General features: G+C 43.3%; 9 pseudogenes; all 9 read right to left on the bottom strand.

Annotated features, from left to right (window-relative positions):
• Positions 1-475: 475 nt before the first annotated feature.
• Positions 476-739, bottom strand: LOC130286897 (U2 spliceosomal RNA; annotated as a pseudogene).
• Positions 740-2,222: 1,483 nt separating this feature from the next.
• On the bottom strand, positions 2,223-2,486 carry LOC130286896 (U2 spliceosomal RNA; annotated as a pseudogene).
• A 1,488-nt stretch (positions 2,487-3,974) lies between these two features.
• LOC130288058 (U2 spliceosomal RNA) lies at positions 3,975-4,239 on the bottom strand (annotated as a pseudogene).
• A 1,488-nt stretch (positions 4,240-5,727) lies between these two features.
• On the bottom strand, positions 5,728-5,991 carry LOC130286895 (U2 spliceosomal RNA; annotated as a pseudogene).
• Positions 5,992-7,437: 1,446 nt separating this feature from the next.
• Positions 7,438-7,701, bottom strand: LOC130286894 (U2 spliceosomal RNA; annotated as a pseudogene).
• Positions 7,702-9,181: 1,480 nt separating this feature from the next.
• On the bottom strand, positions 9,182-9,445 carry LOC130287664 (U2 spliceosomal RNA; annotated as a pseudogene).
• A 1,464-nt stretch (positions 9,446-10,909) lies between these two features.
• On the bottom strand, positions 10,910-11,173 carry LOC130286893 (U2 spliceosomal RNA; annotated as a pseudogene).
• Positions 11,174-12,645: 1,472 nt separating this feature from the next.
• On the bottom strand, positions 12,646-12,909 carry LOC130286891 (U2 spliceosomal RNA; annotated as a pseudogene).
• A 1,475-nt stretch (positions 12,910-14,384) lies between these two features.
• LOC130286890 (U2 spliceosomal RNA) lies at positions 14,385-14,648 on the bottom strand (annotated as a pseudogene).
• Positions 14,649-16,090: the final 1,442 nt, after the last annotated feature.

The raw sequence follows: 16,090 nt of genomic DNA, 5'->3' as shown, positions 1-16,090 counted from the left end.
TAATGCCTTTCCAATACCACCAGCAGATGGAGACACTCCATTGCAACATTGGTTGTGAGCAGCAGTTTCTAAAAACAAATGCCTCATGGCGGATTTCCCATCCATCAATGGATGGTAAATTTTGTTTTTATCATTCACTGACCACAGAAACCAATGCATGGTCAAGCAACAGCAATGACACACCCTTGTGTATAGGCATGAGACCCTCATGTCATTTAACAGGATTCAGCACCACCCACAAGACAGCTACCTGTCATGTCATGTCAAACCTGCACAGGTGTGCTAGATTATTATTATTTAGTTTTATTTTATTTTTTTACACCAATCAGTGTGCAAACATGGTCATTAAAACGCTAAATGAATAGACGTTCATAAACCAATCAGTGCAACTCATCATTTTGGTCTCCAATTCTCAAACTCAAATTCTCACCCACGGAGGATTAAATGAGAATCTTTCTTGTTTAACACTGGAATGGGGTGGTGCACTGTTCACTACCCGAAGATACTGCCACATCGGGTCAATGCATAGGGCGACAGAAGCAAGCTTCCAAATCAGCTCCCTTTCTCAAAAATCCATTTAATTTATGGTCCCCAGATAGGGAACGTATGTATCAGTATGTGCTCACAAGTCACCCAAGTGCAAGTATTCACACAAAAAAAAACGTGCCTCAGGATGCGATCTGTCGCAAGATCCTTTCTTTTTTTACACTTGATCTAAGCCAAAAGGCCTAGAGGGGATAACCGGGAAAGGGGTGGACCCAACCATGTCCCCTTCATGAGCACTCACATTACTCATAGGAATGGAAGGAAGGCTGGCAGCCAACCAGCCTCCCATACACTTTCTGGGTGGGTGGCAGTCAGCCACCCATACATACATACAGCACAGGCTAAACCCACATCATCACTTAAAAAAAGGACAGGCGACCATTGCACTCTGATGGAGCATTTAGCAATGCAATCCATAGCCTGGCTTTTGCCTGAACCCCCATCACTCCTCCTCTTGCATATAAGACAATATTTCAGATCTGCATATGAAAACAACACGCCTACCTTTGTTGCACATAGCTGCCTGCCTGTCTCTAGTTACCCCACTGGCTGTAGCTGCGTCCCTTCCGACATGGAATAACACCAACTGTAACGATAAACTGAAAATTAACAGTATAAACCTGCATCATTTTGGACTCTGGTATTTGCTGAATCCGGGTGACCTGACAATCGATGGTGGTGCCGCTGGTGATTCTGGCCTTCTTGGAATCTGTTGGGCCTATGTGTTAGCTCACACATCACTTGGGTATCCATGGTAACTACCACAACATGGTCATCTGCAGTTTACGTCTAGCCCGTGGCATTGAATGGCATTTTAAAAGTGCTAAGGGTCCTGGTGCAATAATCCTCCCATGAGGATCAGCCTCAACGGCTTTGTAGATTGCACTCATGTCAGCAACTCCATATACATTTTTTTTTCTTCATGCTTCTTTCTTCATCCTTTTTTCTTTCTGTCATTCAGACTTTCATTCATTCGATCTCTCTCACTCACTTGCTTTAACTCATTTGTTCTCACTCACTCACTCACTCACTCACTCAATCACTCACTCACTCATTCACTCTAACTCACTCTCACTCTCTCACTCACTCGCTCACTAAGTCAGTCTCTCTCTCTCTCTCTCTTTTTCTTTTTATATATATTTTTTTCCGTCTTCTTCTTCTTCTTCTTCTTCTTCTTCTTCTTCAGACCCTGTCATAGCACTAATGCCTTTCCAATACCACCAGCAGATGGAGACACTCCATTGCAACATTGGTTGTGAGCAGCAGTTTCTAAAAACAAATGCCTCATGGCGGATTTCCCATCCATCAATGGATGGTAAATTTTGTTTTTATCATTCACTGACCACAGAAACCAATGCATGGTCAAGCAACAGCAATGACACACCCTTGTGTATAGGCATGAGACCCTCATGTCATTTAACAGGATTCAGCACCACCCACAAGACAGCTACCTGTCATGTCATGTCAAACCTGCACAGGTGTGCTAGATTATTATTATTTAGTTTTATTTTATTTTTTTACACCAATCAGTGTGCAAACATGGTCATTAAAACGCTAAATGAATAGACGTTCATAAACCAGTCAGTGCAACTCATCATTTTGGTCTCCAATTCTCAAACTCAAATTCTCACCCACGGAGGATTAAATGAAAATCTTTCTTGTTTAACACTGGAATGGGGTGGTGCACTGTTCACTACCCGAAGATACTGCCACATCGGGTCAATGCATAGGGCGACAGAAGCAAGCTTCCAAATCAGCTCCCTTTCTCAAAAATCCATTTAATTTATGGTCCCCAGATAGGGAACGTATGTATCAGTATGTGCTCACAAGTCACCCAAGTGCAAGTATTCACACAAAAAAAAACGTGCCTCAGGATGCGATCTGTCGCAAGATCCTTTCTTTTTTTACACTTGATCTAAGCCAAAAGGCCTAGAGGGGATAACCGGGAAAGGGGTGGACCCAACCATGTCCCCTTCATGAGCACTCACATTACTCATAGGAATGGAAGGAAGGCTGGCAGCCAACCAGCCTCCCATACACTTTCTGGGTGGGTGGCAGTCAGCCACCCATACATACATACAGCACAGGCTAAACCCACATCATCACTTAAAAAAAGGACAGGCGACCATTGCACTCTGATGGAGCATTTAGCAATGCAATCCATAGCCTGGCTTTTGCCTGAACCCCCATCACTCCTCCTCTTGCATATAAGACAATATTTCAGATCTGCATATGAAAACAACACGCCTACCTTTGTTGCACATAGCTGCCTGCCTGTCTCTAGTTACCCCACTGGCTGTAGCTGCGTCCCTTCCGACATGGAATAACACCAACTGTAACGATAAACTGAAAATTAACAGTATAAACCTGCATCATTTTGGACTCTGGTATTTGCTGAATCCGGGTGACCTGACAATCGATGGTGGTGCCGCTGGTGATTCTGGCCTTCTTGGAATCTGTTGGGCCTATGTGTTAGCTCACACATCACTTGGGTATCCATGGTAACTACCACAACATGGTCATCTGCAGTTTACGTCTAGCCCGTGGCATTGAATGGCATTTTAAAAGTGCTAAGGGTCCTGGTGCAATAATCCTCCCATGAGGATCAGCCTCAACGGCTTTGTAGATTGCACTCATGTCAGCAACTCCATATACATTTTTTTTTCTTCATGCTTCTTTCTTCATCCTTTTTTCTTTCTGTCATTCAGACTTTCATTCATTCGATCTCTCTCACTCACTTGCTTTAACTCATTTGTTCTCACTCACTCACTCACTCACTCAATCACTCACTCACTCATTCACTCTCACTCACTCTCACTCTCTCACTCACTCGCTCACTAAGTCAGTCTCTCTCTCTCTCTCTCTTTTTCTTTTTATATATATTTTTTTCCGTCTTCTTCTTCTTCTTCTTCTTCTTCTTCTTCTTCTTCTTCTTCAGACCCTGTCATAGCACTAATGCCTTTCCAATACCACCAGCAGATGGAGACACTCCATTGCAACATTGGTTGTGAGCAGCAGTTTCTAAAAACAAATGCCTCATGGCGGATTTCCCATCCATCAATGGATGGTAAATTTTGTTTTTATCATTCACTGACCACAGAAACCAATGCATGGTCAAGCAACAGCAATGACACACCCTTGTGTATAGGCATGAGACCCTCATGTCATTTAACAGGATTCAGCACCACCCACAAGACAGCTACCTGTCATGTCATGTCAAACCTGCACAGGTGTGCTAGATTATTATTATTTAGTTTTATTTTATTTTTTTACACCAATCAGTGTGCAAACATGGTCATTAAAACGCTAAATGAATAGACGTTCATAAACCAGTCAGTGCAACTCATCATTTTGGTCTCCAATTCTCAAACTCAAATTCTCACCCACGGAGGATTAAATGAGAATCTTTCTTGTTTAACACTGGAATGGGGTGGTGCACTGTTCACTACCCGAAGATACTGCCACATCGGGTCAATGCATAGGGCGACAGAAGCAAGCTTCCAAATCAGCTCCCTTTCTCAAAAATCCATTTAATTTATGGTCCCCAGATAGGGAACGTATGTATCAGTATGTGCTCACAAGTCACCCAAGTGCAAGTATTCACACAAAAAAAAAACGTGCCTCAGGATGCGATCTGTCGCAAGATCCTTTCTTTTTTTACACTTGATCTAAGCCAAAAGGCCTAGAGGGGATAACCGGGAAAGGGGTGGACCCAACCATGTCCCCTTCATGAGCACTCACATTACTCATAGGAATGGAAGGAAGGCTGGCAGCCAACCAGCCTCCCATACACTTTCTGGGTGGGTGGCAGTCAGCCACCCATACATACATACAGCACAGGCTAAACCCACATCATCACTTAAAAAAAGGACAGGCGACCATTGCACTCTGATGGAGCATTTAGCAATGCAATCCATAGCCTGGCTTTTGCCTGAACCCCCATCACTCCTCCTCTTGCATATAAGACAATATTTCAGATCTGCATATGAAAACAACACGCCTACCTTTGTTGCACATAGCTGCCTGCCTGTCTCTAGTTACCCCACTGGCTGTAGCTGCGTCCCTTCCGACATGGAATAACACCAACTGTAACGATAAACTGAAAATTAACAGTATAAACCTGCATCATTTTGGACTCTGGTATTTGCTGAATCCGGGTGACCTGACAATCGATGGTGGTGCCGCTGGTGATTCTGGCCTTCTTGGAATCTGTTGGGCCTATGTGTTAGCTCACACATCACTTGGGTATCCATGGTAACTACCACAACATGGTCATCTGCAGTTTACATCTAGCCCGTGGCACTGAATGGCATTTTAAAAGTGCTAAGGGTCCTGGTGCAATAATCCTCCCATGAGGATCAGCCTCAACGGCTTTGTAGATTGCACTCATGTCAGCAACTCCATATACATTTTTTTTTCTTCATGCTTCTTTCTTCATCCTTTTTTCTTTCTGTCATTCAGACTTTCATTCATTCGATCTCTCTCACTCACTTGCTTTAACTCATTTGTTCTCACTCACTCACTCACTCACTCAATCACTCACTCACTCATTCACTCTCACTCACTCTCACTCTCTCACTCACTCGCTCACTAAGTCAGTCTCTCTCTCTCTCTCTCTTTTTCTTTTTATATATATTTTTTTCCGTCTTCTTCTTCTTCTTCTTCTTCTTCTTCTTCTTCTTCTTCTTCAGACCCTGTCATAGCACTAATGCCTTTCCAATACCACCAGCAGATGGAGACACTCCATTGCAACATTGGTTGTGAGCAGCAGTTTCTAAAAACAAATGCCTCATGGCGGATTTCCCATCCATCAATGGATGGTAAATTTTGTTTTTATCATTCACTGACCACAGAAACCAATGCATGGTCAAGCAACAGCAATGACACACCCTTGTGTATAGGCATGAGACCCTCATGTCATTTAACAGGATTCAGCACCACCCACAAGACAGCTACCTGTCATGTCATGTCAAACCTGCACAGGTGTGCTAGATTATTATTATTTAGTTTTATTTTATTTTTTTACACCAATCAGTGTGCAAACATGGTCATTAAAACGCTAAATGAATAGACGTTCATAAACCAGTCAGTGCAACTCATCATTTTGGTCTCCAATTCTCAAACTCAAATTCTCACCCACGGAGGATTAAATGAGAATCTTTCTTGTTTAACACTGGAATGGGGTGGTGCACTGTTCACTACCCGAAGATACTGCCACATCGGGTCAATGCATAGGGCGACAGAAGCAAGCTTCCAAATCAGCTCCCTTTCTCAAAAATCCATTTAATTTATGGTCCCCAGATAGGGAACGTATGTATCAGTATGTGCTCACAAGTCACCCAAGTGCAAGTATTCACACAAAAAAAAACGTGCCTCAGGATGCGATCTGTCGCAAGATCCTTTCTTTTTTTACACTTGATCTAAGCCAAAAGGCCTAGAGGGGATAACCGGGAAAGGGGTGGACCCAACCATGTCCCCTTCATGAGCACTCACATTACTCATAGGAATGGAAGGAAGGCTGGCAGCCAACCAGCCTCCCATACACTTTCTGGGTGGGTGGCAGTCAGCCACCCATACATACATACAGCACAGGCTAAACCCACATCATCACTTAAAAAAAGGACAGGCGACCATTGCACTCTGATGGAGCATTTAGCAATGCAATCCATAGCCTGGCTTTTGCCTGAACCCCCATCACTCCTCCTCTTGCATATAAGACAATATTTCAGATCTGCATATGAAAACAACACGCCTACCTTTGTTGCACATAGCTGCCTGCCTGTCTCTAGTTACCCCACTGGCTGTAGCTGCGTCCCTTCCGACATGGAATAACACCAACTGTAACGATAAACTGAAAATTAACAGTATAAACCTGCATCATTTTGGACTCTGGTATTTGCTGAATCCGGGTGACCTGACAATCGATGGTGGTGCCGCTGGTGATTCTGGCCTTCTTGGAATCTGTTGGGCCTATGTGTTAGCTCACACATCACTTGGGTATCCATGGTAACTACCACAACATGGTCATCTGCAGTTTACATCTAGCCCGTGGCATTGAATGGCATTTTAAAAGTGCTAAGGGTCCTGGTGCAATAATCCTCCCATGAGGATCAGCCTCAACGGCTTTGTAGATTGCACTCATGTCAGCAACTCCATATACATTTTTTTTTCTTCATGCTTCTTTCTTCATCCTTTTTTCTTTCTGTCATTCAGACTTTCATTCATTCGATCTCTCTCACTCACTTGCTTTAACTCATTTGTTCTCACTCACTCACTCAATCACTCACTCACTCATTCACTCTCACTCTCTCACTCACTCGCTCACTAAGTCAGTCTCTCTCTCTCTCTCTCTTTTTCTTTTTATATATATTTTTTTCCGTCTTCTTCTTCTTCTTCTTCAGACCCTGTCATAGCACTAATGCCTTTCCAATACCACCAGCAGATGGAGACACTCCATTGCAACATTGGTTGTGAGCAGCAGTTTCTAAAAACAAATGCCTCATGGCGGATTTCCCATCCATCAATGGATGGTAAATTTTGTTTTTATCATTCACTGACCACAGAAACCAATGCATGGTCAAGCAACAGCAATGACACACCCTTGTGTATAGGCATGAGACCCTCATGTCATTTAACAGGATTCAGCACCACCCACAAGACAGCTACCTGTCATGTCATGTCAAACCTGCACAGGTGTGCTAGATTATTATTATTTAGTTTTATTTTATTTTTTTACACCAATCAGTGTGCAAACATGGTCATTAAAACGCTAAATGAATAGACGTTCATAAACCAGTCAGTGCAACTCATCATTTTGGTCTCCAATTCTCAAACTCAAATTCTCACCCACGGAGGATTAAATGAGAATCTTTCTTGTTTAACACTGGAATGGGGTGGTGCACTGTTCACTACCCGAAGATACTGCCACATCGGGTCAATGCATAGGGCGACAGAAGCAAGCTTCCAAATCAGCTCCCTTTCTCAAAAATCCATTTAATTTATGGTCCCCAGATAGGGAACGTATGTATCAGTATGTGCTCACAAGTCACCCAAGTGCAAGTATTCACACAAAAAAAAACGTGCCTCAGGATGCGATCTGTCGCAAGATCCTTTCTTTTTTTACACTTGATCTAAGCCAAAAGGCCTAGAGGGGATAACCGGGAAAGGGGTGGACCCAACCATGTCCCCTTCATGAGCACTCACATTACTCATAGGAATGGAAGGAAGGCTGGCAGCCAACCAGCCTCCCATACACTTTCTGGGTGGGTGGCAGTCAGCCACCCATACATACATACAGCACAGGCTAAACCCACATCATCACTTAAAAAAAGGACAGGCGACCATTGCACTCTGATGGAGCATTTAGCAATGCAATCCATAGCCTGGCTTTTGCCTGAACCCCCATCACTCCTCCTCTTGCATATAAGACAATATTTCAGATCTGCATATGAAAACAACACGCCTACCTTTGTTGCACATAGCTGCCTGCCTGTCTCTAGTTACCCCACTGGCTGTAGCTGCGTCCCTTCCGACATGGAATAACACCAACTGTAACGATAAACTGAAAATTAACAGTATAAACCTGCATCATTTTGGACTCTGGTATTTGCTGAATCCGGGTGACCTGACAATCGATGGTGGTGCCGCTGGTGATTCTGGCCTTCTTGGAATCTGTTGGGCCTATGTGTTAGCTCACACATCACTTGGGTATCCATGGTAACTACCACAACATGGTCATCTGCAGTTTACATCTAGCCCGTGGCATTGAATGGCATTTTAAAAGTGCTAAGGGTCCTGGTGCAATAATCCTCCCATGAGGATCAGCCTCAACGGCTTTGTAGATTGCACTCATGTCAGCAACTCCATATACATTTTTTTTTCTTCATGCTTCTTTCTTCATCCTTTTTTCTTTCTGTCATTCAGACTTTCATTCATTCGATCTCTCTCACTCACTTGCTTTAACTCATTTGTTCTCACTCACTCACTCACTCACTCACTCAATCACTCACTCACTCATTCACTCTCACTCACTCTCACTCTCTCACTCACTCGCTCACTAAGTCAGTCTCTCTCTCTCTCTCTCTTTTTCTTTTTATATATATTTTTTTCCGTCTTCTTCTTCTTCTTCTTCTTCTTCTTCTTCAGACCCTGTCATAGCACTAATGCCTTTCCAATACCACCAGCAGATGGAGACACTCCATTGCAACATTGGTTGTGAGCAGCAGTTTCTAAAAACAAATGCCTCATGGCGGATTTCCCATCCATCAATGGATGGTAAATTTTGTTTTTATCATTCACTGACCACAGAAACCAATGCATGGTCAAGCAACAGCAATGACACACCCTTGTGTATAGGCATGAGACCCTCATGTCATTTAACAGGATTCAGCACCACCCACAAGACAGCTACCTGTCATGTCATGTCAAACCTGCACAGGTGTGCTAGATTATTATTATTTAGTTTTATTTTATTTTTTTACACCAATCAGTGTGCAAACATGGTCATTAAAACGCTAAATGAATAGACGTTCATAAACCAGTCAGTGCAACTCATCATTTTGGTCTCCAATTCTCAAACTCAAATTCTCACCCACGGAGGATTAAATGAGAATCTTTCTTGTTTAACACTGGAATGGGGTGGTGCACTGTTCACTACCCGAAGATACTGCCACATCGGGTCAATGCATAGGGCGACAGAAGCAAGCTTCCAAATCAGCTCCCTTTCTCAAAAATCCATTTAATTTATGGTCCCCAGATAGGGAACGTATGTATCAGTATGTGCTCACAAGTCACCCAAGTGCAAGTATTCACACAAAAAAAAACATGCCTCAGGATGCGATCTGTCGCAAGATCCTTTCTTTTTTTACACTTGATCTAAGCCAAAAGGCCTAGAGGGGATAACCGGGAAAGGGGTGGACCCAACCATGTCCCCTTCATGAGCACTCACATTACTCATAGGAATGGAAGGAAGGCTGGCAGCCAACCAGCCTTCCATACACTTTCTGGGTGGGTGGCAGTCAGCCACCCATACATACATACAGCACAGGCTAAACCCACATCATCACTTAAAAAAAGGACAGGCGACCATTGCACTCTGATGGAGCATTTAGCAATGCAATCCATAGCCTGGCTTTTGCCTGAACCCCCATCACTCCTCCTCTTGCATATAAGACAATATTTCAGATCTGCATATGAAAACAACACGCCTACCTTTGTTGCACATAGCTGCCTGCCTGTCTCTAGTTACCCCACTGGCTGTAGCTGCGTCCCTTCCGACATGGAATAACACCAACTGTAACGATAAACTGAAAATTAACAGTATAAACCTGCATCATTTTGGACTCTGGTATTTGCTGAATCCGGGTGACCTGACAATCGATGGTGGTGCCGCTGGTGATTCTGGCCTTCTTGGAATCTGTTGGGCCTATGTGTTAGCTCACACATCACTTGGGTATCCATGGTAACTACCACAACATGGTCATCTGCAGTTTACATCTAGCCCGTGGCATTGAATGGCATTTTAAAAGTGCTAAGGGTCCTGGTGCAATAATCCTCCCATGAGGATCAGCCTCAACGGCTTTGTAGATTGCACTCATGTCAGCAACTCCATATACATTTTTTTTTCTTCATGCTTCTTTCTTCATCCTTTTTTCTTTCTGTCATTCAGACTTTCATTCATTCGATCTCTCTCACTCACTTGCTTTAACTCATTTGTTCTCACTCACTCACTCACTCACTCAATCACTCACTCACTCATTCACTCTCACTCACTCTCACTCTCTCACTCACTCGCTCACTAAGTCAGTCTCTCTCTCTCTCTCTCTTTTTCTTTTTATATATATTTTTTTCCGTCTTCTTCTTCTTCTTCTTCAGACCCTGTCATAGCACTAATGCCTTTCCAATACCACCAGCAGATGGAGACACTCCATTGCAACATTGGTTGTGAGCAGCAGTTTCTAAAAACAAATGCCTCATGGCGGATTTCCCATCCATCAATGGATGGTAAATTTTGTTTTTATCATTCACTGACCACAGAAACCAATGCATGGTCAAGCAACAGCAATGACACACCCTTGTGTATAGGCATGAGACCCTCATGTCATTTAACAGGATTCAGCACCACCCACAAGACAGCTACCTGTCATGTCATGTCAAACCTGCACAGGTGTGCTAGATTATTATTATTTAGTTTTATTTTATTTTTTTACACCAATCAGTGTGCAAACATGGTCATTAAAACGCTAAATGAATAGACGTTCATAAACCAGTCAGTGCAACTCATCATTTTGGTCTCCAATTCTCAAACTCAAATTCTCACCCACGGAGGATTAAATGAGAATCTTTCTTGTTTAACACTGGAATGGGGTGGTGCACTGTTCACTACCCGAAGATACTGCCACATCGGGTCAATGCATAGGGCGACAGAAGCAAGCTTCCAAATCAGCTCCCTTTCTCAAAAATCCATTTAATTTATGGTCCCCAGATAGGGAACGTATGTATCAGTATGTGCTCACAAGTCACCCAAGTGCAAGTATTCACACAAAAAAAAACGTGCCTCAGGATGCGATCTGTCGCAAGATCCTTTCTTTTTTTACACTTGATCTAAGCCAAAAGGCCTAGAGGGGATAACCGGGAAAGGGGTGGACCCAACCATGTCCCCTTCATGAGCACTCACATTACTCATAGGAATGGAAGGAAGGCTGGCAGCCAACCAGCCTCCCATACACTTTCTGGGTGGGTGGCAGTCAGCCACCCATACATACATACAGCACAGGCTAAACCCACATCATCACTTAAAAAAAGGACAGGCGACCATTGCACTCTGATGGAGCATTTAGCAATGCAATCCATAGCCTGGCTTTTGCCTGAACCCCCATCACTCCTCCTCTTGCATATAAGACAATATTTCAGATCTGCATATGAAAACAACACGCCTACCTTTGTTGCACATAGCTGCCTGCCTGTCTCTAGTTACCCCACTGGCTGTAGCTGCGTCCCTTCCGACATGGAATAACACCAACTGTAACGATAAACTGAAAATTAACAGTATAAACCTGCATCATTTTGGACTCTGGTATTTGCTGAATCCGGGTGACCTGACAATCGATGGTGGTGCCGCTGGTGATTCTGGCCTTCTTGGAATCTGTTGGGCCTATGTGTTAGCTCACACATCACTTGGGTATCCATGGTAACTACCACAACATGATCTGCAGTTTACATCTAGCCCGTGGCATTGAATGGCATTTTAAAAGTGCTAAGGGTCCTGGTGCAATAATCCTCCCATGAGGATCAGCCTCAACGGCTTTGTAGATTGCACTCATGTCAGCAACTCCATATACATTTTTTTTTCTTCATGCTTCTTTCTTCATCCTTTTTTCTTTCTGTCATTCAGACTTTCATTCATTCGATCTCTCTCACTCACTTGCTTTAACTCATTTGTTCTCACTCACTCACTCACTCACTCACTCACTCAATCACTCACTCACTCATTCACTCTCACTCACTCTCACTCTCTCACTCACTCGCTCACTAAGTCAGTCTCTCTCTCTCTTTTTCTTTTTATATATATTTTTTTCCGTCTTCTTCTTCTTCTTCTTCTTCTTCTTCAGACCCTGTCATAGCACTAATGCCTTTCCAATACCACCAGCAGATGGAGACACTCCATTGCAACATTGGTTGTGAGCAGCAGTTTCTAAAAACAAATGCCTCATGGCGGATTTCCCATCCATCAATGGATGGTAAATTTTGTTTTTATCATTCACTGACCACAGAAACCAATGCATGGTCAAGCAACAGCAATGACACACCCTTGTGTATAGGCATGAGACCCTCATGTCATTTAACAGGATTCAGCACCACCCACAAGACAGCTACCTGTCATGTCATGTCAAACCTGCACAGGTGTGCTAGATTATTATTATTTAGTTTTATTTTATTTTTTTACACCAATCAGTGTGCAAACATGGTCATTAAAACGCTAAATGAATAGACGTTCATAAACCAGTCAGTGCAACTCATCATTTTGGTCTCCAATTCTCAAACTCAAATTCTCACCCACGGAGGATTAAATGAGAATCTTTCTTGTTTAACACTGGAATGGGGTGGTGCACTGTTCACTACCCGAAGATACTGCCACATCGGGTCAATGCATAGGGCGACAGAAGCAAGCTTCCAAATCAGCTCCCTTTCTCAAAAATCCATTTAATTTATGGTCCCCAGATAGGGAACGTATGTATCAGTATGTGCTCACAAGTCACCCAAGTGCAAGTATTCACACAAAAAAAAACGTGCCTCAGGATGCGATCTGTCGCAAGATCCTTTCTTTTTTTACACTTGATCTAAGCCAAAAGGCCTAGAGGGGATAACCGGGAAAGGGGTGGACCCAACCATGTCCCCTTCATGAGCACTCACATTACTCATAGGAATGGAAGGAAGGCTGGCAGCCAACCAGCCTCCCATACACTTTCTGGGTGGGTGGCAGTCAGCCACCCATACATACATACAGCACAGGCTAAACCCACATCATCACTTAAAAAAAGGACAGGCGACCATTGCACTCTGATGGAGCATTTAGCAATGCAATCCATAGCCTGGCTTTTGCCTGAACCCCCATCACTCCTCCTCTTGCATATAAGACAATATTTCAGATCTGCATATGAAAACAACACGCCTACCTTTGTTGCACATAGCTGCCTGCCTGTCTCTAGTTACCCCACTGGCTGTAGCTGCGTCCCTTCCGACATGGAATAACACCAACTGTAACGATAAACTGAAAATTAACAGTATAAACCTGCATCATTTTGGACTCTGGTATTTGCTGAATCCGGGTGACCTGACAATCGATGGTGGTGCCGCTGGTGATTCTGGCCTTCTTGGAATCTGTTGGGCCTATGTGTTAGCTCACACATCACTTGGGTATCCATGGTAACTACCACAACATGGTCATCTGCAGTTTACATCTAGCCCGTGGCATTGAATGGCATTTTAAAAGTGCTAAGGGTCCTGGTGCAATAATCCTCCCATGAGGATCAGCCTCAACGGCTTTGTAGATTGCACTCATGTCAGCAACTCCATATACATTTTTTTTTCTTCATGCTTCTTTCTTCATCCTTTTTTCTTTCTGTCATTCAGACTTTCATTCATTCGATCTCTCTCACTCACTTGCTTTAACTCATTTGTTCTCACTCACTCACTCACTCACTCAATCACTCACTCACTCATTCACTCTCACTCACTCTCACTCTCTCACTCACTCGCTCACTAAGTCAGTCTCTCTCTCTCTCTCTCTCTTTTTCTTTTTATATATATTTTTTTCCGTCTTCTTCTTCTTCTTCTTCTTCTTCTTCAGACCCTGTCATAGCACTAATGCCTTTCCAATACCACCAGCAGATGGAGACACTCCATTGCAACATTGGTTGTGAGCAGCAGTTTCTAAAAACAAATGCCTCATGGCGGATTTCCCATCCATCAATGGATGGTAAATTTTGTTTTTATCATTCACTGACCACAGAAACCAATGCATGGTCAAGCAACAGCAATGACACACCCTTGTGTATAGGCATGAGACCCTCATGTCATTTAACAGGATTCAGCACCACCCACAAGACAGCTACCTGTCATGTCATGTCAAACCTGCACAGGTGTGCTAGATTATTATTATTTAGTTTTATTTTATTTTTTTACACCAATCAGTGTGCAAACATGGTCATTAAAACGCTAAATGAATAGACGTTCATAAACCAGTCAGTGCAACTCATCATTTTGGTCTCCAATTCTCAAACTCAAATTCTCACCCACGGAGGATTAAATGAGAATCTTTCTTGTTTAACACTGGAATGGGGTGGTGCACTGTTCACTACCCGAAGATACTGCCACATCGGGTCAATGCATAGGGCGACAGAAGCAAGCTTCCAAATCAGCTCCCTTTCTCAAAAATCCATTTAATTTATGGTCCCCAGATAGGGAACGTATGTATCAGTATGTGCTCACAAGTCACCCAAGTGCAAGTATTCACACAAAAAAAAACGTGCCTCAGGATGCGATCTGTCGCAAGATCCTTTCTTTTTTTACACTTGATCTAAGCCAAAAGGCCTAGAGGGGATAACCGGGAAAGGGGTGGACCCAACCATGTCCCCTTCATGAGCACTCACATTACTCATAGGAATGGAAGGAAGGCTGGCAGCCAACCAGCCTCCCATACACTTTCTGGGTGGGTGGCAGTCAGCCACCCATACATACATACAGCACAGGCTAAACCCACATCATCACTTAAAAAAAGGACAGGCGACCATTGCACTCTGATGGAGCATTTAGCAATGCAATCCATAGCCTGGCTTTTGCCTGAACCCCCATCACTCCTCCTCTTGCATATAAGACAATATTTCAGATCTGCATATGAAAACAACACGCCTACCTTTGTTGCACATAGCTGCCTGCCTGTCTCTAGTTACCCCACTGGCTGTAGCTGCGTCCCTTCCGACATGGAATAACACCAACTGTAACGATAAACTGAAAATTAACAGTATAAACCTGCATCATTTTGGACTCTGGTATTTGCTGAATCCGGGTGACCTGACAATCGATGGTGGTGCCGCTGGTGATTCTGGCCTTCTTGGAATCTGTTGGGCCTATGTGTTAGCTCACACATCACTTGGGTATCCATGGTAACTACCACAACATGGTCATCTGCAGTTTACATCTAGCCCGTGGCATTGAATGGCATTTTAAAAGTGCTAAGGGTCCTGGTGCAATAATCCTCCCATGAGGATCAGCCTCAACGGCTTTGTAGATTGCACTCATGTCAGCAACTCCATATACATTTTTTTTTCTTCATGCTTCTTTCTTCATCCTTTTTTCTTTCTGTCATTCAGACTTTCATTCATTCGATCTCTCTCACTCACTTGCTTTAACTCATTTGTTCTCACTCACTCACTCACTCACTCAATCACTCACTCACTCATTCACTCTCACTCACTCTCACTCTCTCACTCACTCGCTCACTAAGTCAGTCTCTCTCTCTCTCTCTCTTTTTCTTTTTATATATATTTTTTTCCGTCTTCTTCTTCTTCTTCTTCTTCTTCTTCAGACCCTGTCATAGCACTAATGCCTTTCCAATACCACCAGCAGATGGAGACACTCCATTGCAACATTGGTTGTGAGCAGCAGTTTCTAAAAACAAATGCCTCATGGCGGATTTCCCATCCATCAATGGATGGTAAATTTTGTTTTTATCATTCACTGACCACAGAAACCAATGCATGGTCAAGCAACAGCAATGACACACCCTTGTGTATAGGCATGAGACCCTCATGTCATTTAACAGGATTCAGCACCACCCACAAGACAGCTACCTGTCATGTCATGTCAAACCTGCACAGGTGTGCTAGATTATTATTATTTAGTTTTATTTTATTTTTTTACACCAATCAGTGTGCAAACATGGTCATTAAAACGCTAAATGAATAGACGTTCATAAACCAGTCAGTGCAACTCATCATTTTGGTCTCCAATTCTCAAACTCAAATTCTCACCCACGGAGGATTAA

Source organism: Hyla sarda, chromosome 8, assembly GCF_029499605.1.
Source record: "Hyla sarda isolate aHylSar1 chromosome 8, aHylSar1.hap1, whole genome shotgun sequence".
Classification (NCBI taxonomy): domain Eukaryota; kingdom Metazoa; phylum Chordata; class Amphibia; order Anura; family Hylidae; genus Hyla; species Hyla sarda.
This window is presented reverse-complemented; position numbering and strand designations above follow the sequence as displayed.